This window comes from Elephas maximus, chromosome 1 (assembly GCF_024166365.1).
Source record: "Elephas maximus indicus isolate mEleMax1 chromosome 1, mEleMax1 primary haplotype, whole genome shotgun sequence".
In the NCBI taxonomy this organism is placed as follows: Eukaryota; Metazoa; Chordata; class Mammalia; order Proboscidea; family Elephantidae; genus Elephas; species Elephas maximus.
The window spans coordinates 45,400,009-45,406,604 of NC_064819.1; the positions used below are offsets into that span (position 1 = coordinate 45,400,009).

At 42.3% G+C, this 6,596-nt stretch overlaps 1 long non-coding RNA gene across 10 annotated transcripts in view; it reads left to right on the forward strand.

The window, feature by feature from the left end:
- Positions 1-6,596, forward strand: part of LOC126071289 (uncharacterized) — a 195,115-nt gene that overhangs the window by 20,817 nt on the left and 167,702 nt on the right. For all 10 annotated transcript variants that reach the window (XR_007516342.1, XR_007516346.1, XR_007516347.1 and 7 more), the window contains exon 3: positions 2,713-2,782. This is a non-coding gene — a long non-coding RNA (uncharacterized LOC126071289). The remainder of the gene's footprint in view (positions 1-2,712; positions 2,783-6,596) is intronic.

Sequence of the window (6,596 nt, forward strand, 5' to 3'; positions counted from 1 at the left end):
CTCCCGTTGGGAGTTCCTGTAAGCTGCTTTCACATACTCCATGTCCGCACATCTCCGATGTGGGTGGGGTGAATCCAAGCCGCATGGACCCTGCACTTCTTCACTGGCTGAGTGGCTGCAGCCAGCTCTGAAGCAGGGGAGCTCAAGCAGTGGGGAGAAGGATGGGGAGTGGGAAAGGGTATATCGCTGGTTACTGGACGTTCGTCTCCTTCTGGGAGGTCTGTGAAGCTGCTTTCCTGTACTCCCTGTCTGCCAGTCTCTGACAGAAGTCCAAGATGGTGAACCCGTGCAGTGTTAGCTGATAGGGCACCTCCACACATATATCTCCTCGCTCTTTTTTCCTCTGTCAGTTTCTTATTCCATTCAGTGCTTGGCTGAGTTCTTTATCTCTTCACTTGGTGCTTAGGGTTCAAGGATTGACGTCTCTGTTTTACTTAGTTTTTTGAGTCTTTGCTGTGGAGGAACAGTGTGGTGCTTCTGTCTAGAGTGCCATGTTGGCCGGAAGTCTGATTTTTTATTTCTTGATATCACCTTAACTTACTCTCCATGTGGAAGTTCTATCACTTAAGGTGTTTATTCCCTCTTTTCTCTTTTGACTTCATTGTTTACAGATTGATGTCTCTGGCTCTCTATTTTCAGTCTTTTAGCTTTGATTTTCTTTTTTTTTTTTCTGCTTCCCTATCTGGTTGATAACTGGTTGATGTGTCTTGTGATCTACCCATATTTTCTGATGTTGTTGGTTCTCTAACCGGAGGACTCCCTTAAATATTTCTTGTAATTTTGGTTTGGTTTTTACAAATTCCCTTAACTTCTGTTTATATGGGAATGACCTAATTTTGCCATCAGACTTGAGAGACAGTTTTGCTGAATATATAATTCTTGGCTGGCAATATTTTTCCTTTAAGGCTTTATATATGTCACCCCATTGTCTTCTTGCCTGCATGGTTTCTGCTGAGTAGTCAGAGCTTAGTCTTATCGATTCTACTTTGTAGGTGACTTTGTTTAATCCCTAGCTGCACTTAAGATTCTTTGTCTTTGGTTTTGGCAAGTTTGATTATGATATGTCTTGGTGACTTTCTTTTGGGGTCTACCTTGTATGGGGTTTGTTGAGCTTCTTGGATAGATATCTTCTTATCTTTCATGATATCAGGAAAGTTTTCTGCCAGCAAATCTTCAACAGTTCTCTCTGTGTTTTCTGTTACTCCTCTCCCCCATTCTGTTACTCCAATCATGGGTAGGTTTTTCCTCTTGATAGTGTCCCACATAATTCTTAGGCTTTCTTCAGTTTTTTAAATTCTTTTTCTTGATTTTTCCTCAAATAAATTGGTGTCAAGGGATTTATCTTCAGTCTCACTAAGTCTGACTTCCACTATCTCAGTTCTGCTCCTGTGACCTTTTGAGTTGTCTAATTCTGAAATTTTATTGTTAGTCTTTTGGATTTCTAGTTGCTGTCTCTGTGTGGTTTCTATCAGCCCGTTGATTTTGTCATTTTGTTCTTGTATTGTTTTCCTGAATTCCTCTATCCCTTTGTCTGTGTGTTCCTCAGTTTGGTCTGAGTTTTGCCTAATCTCCTTCTTGATCTCTTGGAGAGCTCTATATATTAGTTTTTTGAATTCTTTCTCAGGTAATTCCATTAGCTTATCTTCCTCTGGAAGATTTCCTGGCTCTTTATTTTGGTCACTTGCTGGAGGCATCTTGACCTGCTTCTTTATGTGATTTGGTATTGACTATTGCCTCCGAAGCATCAATAAGTTATTATATTTATTTATTGTATGTTATTTACTGTGTCCTAACTTTTTGTTTCGATACGCCCGTGTATACTGGGCATGTGAACTGCTTTGATAGTTGGTGTCTTTGAAGCTCTCACGTCCTGTCTCCAAGTGGCCAGAGCAGGTACTAGGTGTGTGAGCCCAGGAGTCTGTTCATTTTTCTTGTGGGATGGGACACAGGTGTCCAGGTTGTCAGTCACCAAGTGTGTAGTGTAGACTCTCACCTACAGTCCTAGACAGGCGGGGCTGCATAGGGGTGTTCAGAGCAGGGACAGATATCTGGCTGTAGTAGGAGGTTATGTGCAGAGCAAGGCAGGGGGCTGGTGATTGCCACTGGGTGCCTGGGTAGAGGGTGTGTCTCTGTCCTCTAGAGGACTTAGTGGGGGTATTGCAGCTGATCCTTGGATGCCTGGTGCTGTTGGCTCCAGGGACTGGGAGGCACCACTTATTCTCAGACCCCGGTCATGAGTGGCTAGATGGAATGGGTGGTACATCCAGCCCTCAGGCTTCCAGTGTGGGTGGGTGAGGCCCCTGCTTAGGGGCCAGGGTAATGACAAATATCACAAATCTACAGCTCCCCCTTGGCTCCTGCAGTTGAAAATGGGCTTCAGGTGTATGCCCTGCTGCTTTATGCTAATGAGGCTTGCAGTGTTGAATTGACCCACACAGGTCTGGGCAGGAGTGCAGGATGCTGCAAGTCTGTGGACCCCTTATGCAAGTGGCTGGGCAAAGCAAGCATCAGACTGGTGTGGGAATGAAGAGCCCTAAGTTCCTGGATTAGGGGGCATGGCGTTTTTTAATACTGCAGGACTGGTGTCAGAGTGGAGTGGGGTGGAGGGTGGGTGAGGAGAAGGAAGTACTTCTCTGCTGTGAAAATCTTGGAGGGTGAAGGGGTATTTTTCCCCCACGTGGTAGGTTGGATGCTTGCACTTAACTTTTGCAGGTACAGCGCTGTTTCCACCGGGCTCCAGAGGTGCGTGCAGACTTGCTGCCACCTGGCCACACCTGACGTGGTAAGACTTGTCCCCAAATGCTGCTGCTTGGCTCAGCCTCCGTGCATTGCTCCAACCCAGCCAGCAGGGCACCAGCAACCTCACTATTGGCACCTCCCGGCTGGTTTTGAATTGTCTCTCCTTCCCCCTGCTGCTCAGCTCTACTCTTCAGCTTTGTCTGGGCTGATATTACAATCAGGGCTCCTAGATAGTAATATATAATCGATTCAATTGTTGTTTGGGGTCTTTGTTGTAAGAGGGACAACAGGAAGCATCTGACTATTCTGCCATCTTGGCCCCGCCTCAAAAACTGTCTAGTGTTTAGACCATTTATACTTAACATAATTATTGATATGTTTGAATTTAGTTCTATCATTTTATTATTTGTGTTTTTCTCCCTCTTTTTTATTCCTCTGCTTCCCCTTTCCTGCGTTCTTTTGGACTATTTAAAAATTTTTTTAGTGTTTAATTTTAATTTATCTCTTTTGATTGTAACTATATTTTTGTACACATTATTTGAGAAGTTCCTCTGAGGATTAAAAAATACAAGTTTAACTTTTCAAGTCAACATAGAATCAGCATTTTACTTCTTCAACTTGAACGAAGAAAACTTTTTTTAATTTTGGTAAATGTTTATGTAACAAAATATATCCCCACTCAACATTTTCTACATGTACAATTCAATGACTTTGGTTAAATTCTTTGCATTGTGTCAACATTCTCCCTGTTTCTACCCATATTGTTTCACCACCATTAACTTAGACCCTCTGTCCCCTAACTTTTCCTCTGTGTTTTAGAGTTACCTATGTCAGTTTGATGTCATATAGATAATTCTTTGAAAGAGTACAAACATTCTTTACTAGTTGAGCTAAACTGTTGTTTAGTTTAAAGATGACTTCATGAGATAGTTTTGGTTCAAGGCATAAAGATTATCTCAGGCCAATAGATTCAGGATTCTCCCCGTCCCAATAGGTCCAGTAAATCTGGTTGCTTTAAGAATTTGAAATTCTGTTCCACATTTTTCATCTTTTTGACCAAGACCTATCTATTGGATCCTTAATCAAAACAGTCAGTAATGATACTGGGCACCATCCTGTTCTGGTCTCATAGCAACAGAGGTAGTAGTAGTTCATGGAGGCAGTTAGACCTGCAGCCCATTTCCTTCTCTGTTTCCTGGGTCTCCTTCTTCCCTTGCTGTTCCAGGAAAATAGAGACCAATTGTTCTATATTGGATGGCTGCTCATAAGCTTTTAAGATGCCAGGCACTACTCACTGAAGTAAGAGGTAGAACAGAGATTTTAAAAACAATATTATTAGGCCAATTAACTAAATAGATCCCTGAAACCATGAGGTTAAACCTTCGAACCAAGAAAACTTGTACCACGGGTTGTTTGGTTGTTCCTAAGTATTATCAACAACTGCTGTCTCTCTTATTTATTTATTGTTGTTATTAATTTTTTGGCTGCTGTTGCTATTGTAAAATATAACACTTTATTTGCCATTTTGCCCTTTTTCTGGTGTATATCTTAGTGATATCAGTTACATTTGTCAAGTTGTATAACCATTACCCTTAGTTGATACCAGTTTTCTCATCAGCATAAGCAAAAATTTACTGCTCCCCAGAAACTGATTTCCTGTTTCCCTCCCTCCTTGTACACTTGGTAACCACTAACAACCACTGATTCCTGTTTACCTATTTGTCATTTCATATAAATGAGTTCGTACAATCCTTTTGTGATTGACTTATTTTACTCAGCATAATGTCTTTGAGGTTTATCCATGTTGGAACATGTATCAGGACTTCATTTCTCTTTAAAGCTGGGTAATGTTCCATTGTATGCATATACCACATTTTGTTTATCCATTTGTCTCTTGATGGGCACTTGGGTTTTTTCCACCTCTTAGCTATTATGAGTAGTACTGCAGTGAACATAGGTGTACACATGTCTCTTTATGTCTCTACTTTTAGGTATCTAGGGTATATTCCTAGGAGTGGAATTGCTAGGTTATGTGGTAGGTATTTAATTTATCATTAATATCACACACAAGTTAAATTTTGCTGAAGATCATTCAAAAGCAGTTACAGCAGTACATCAACAGGGAACTGCCAGAAATTCAAGCCAGATTCAGAAGAGGATGTGAAACAAGGGATATCATTGCTGATGTCAGATGGATCATGGCTGAAAGCAAAGATTACCAGAAAGATGTTTACCTGTGTTTTATTGACTACGCAAAGGCATTCAGCTGTGTGGATCGTAACAAATTATGGATACGGTGCAAAGAATGGAAATTCCAGAATACTTAATTGTGCTCATGAGGAACTTATACTTAGATCAAGAGCCAGTCATTTGAACAGAACAAGGGGATACTGCATGGTTTAAAGTCAGGAAAGGTGTGTGTCAGGGTTGTACCCTTTCACCATACTTATTCAATCTGTACGCTGAGCAAATAATCTGAGAAGCTGGACTGTATGAAGAAAAATGCAGCATCAGAATTGGTGAAAGACTCGTTAACAACCTTTGATATGCAGATAGGGCACAACCTTGCTTGCTGAAAGTGAAGGGGACTTGAAGCACTTACTGATGAAGATCAAAGACACTTAACATAAAGAAAACAAAAATCCTCAGAGCTGGACCAATAAGCAACATTATGATAAATGGAGAAAAGATTGAGGTTGTCAAGGATTTCATTTTACTTGGATCCACAGTCAACCCCCATGTAGGCAGCAGTCAAGAAATCGAAAGACACATTGCATTGGGAAAATTGACTGCAAAAGATCTTTTTAAAGGGTTGGAAAGCAAAGATGTCACCTTGAAGACTAAGGTGTGCCTGACTCAAGCCATAATGTTTTCAGTTGCCTCATATGCTGTGAAAGCTGGACAGTGAATAAGGAAGACTGAAGAAGAATTGATGCCTTTGAATTGTGCTGTTGGTGAAGAATATTGAATATACCATGGACTGCCAAAAGAACAAACAAGTCTGTCTTGGAAGGAGTACACCAGAATGCTCCTAAGAAGCAAGGATGGTGAGACTACTCTCACATACTTTGGACATGTTATCAGTAGGGATCATCATGCTTGATAAAGTAGAGGGTCAGCAAAGGAGAGGAAGACCCAGTGACACGGTGGCTGCAACAGTGAGCTGAAGCATAGCAACAACCGTGTGGATGGTGCAGGACCAGGCAGTGTTTCATTCTGTTGTGATATGAGTCAGAACCTACTCGATGGCACCAAACAACAACGACATTCTCTGAGACCATTTAGGCAGTTGCTCTGCCCCCTAAACTTTGGGTATTGGCCACACTTGGTGGAGTTCCAGAGGTTTGGAACACTTGCCCCAGCAGGGCACATGTGAGCCAAGAGGCCAAGAAAGAAGAGCTGCCTTACTCTCAAAGTGTAGGGCCACCAGTAAGTGCCTGGGGGCATCCACTCTGCCAATAAACTTAGGCCGGAAGGCACTCAGCTCTCTTGCTCTGTGAGTCATGTGTTGGCAAGCCTGGCTCCACTGGTAAAGAGCTCAGGGGCACCCCACTTCGCCAGGAAGCCTCCTGCCAAAAGCGTTCAGCTCTCTCCCTCTGTGTATTGGCTCCAGCACTGTCTCATACTGGTCTCCTGGCTCTGTTGCTACTGCTTCTCTGCTGCAGCTTCTTGCCATCTCCATCTCCAGTGTAACTGCTCTCCTCATTTCCTTCTGAGTCCTCACCAGAATTGTCTTTGATGTCCATAATCCCACCAACAGCCTCTTCAAGGCAATCTGGGCTTTTACTATTAGGCGCTTTTAAAAAAACTCCTCCAGCCTCTATCCATTCACAGTTTCCAAACAGCTTCCACATTTT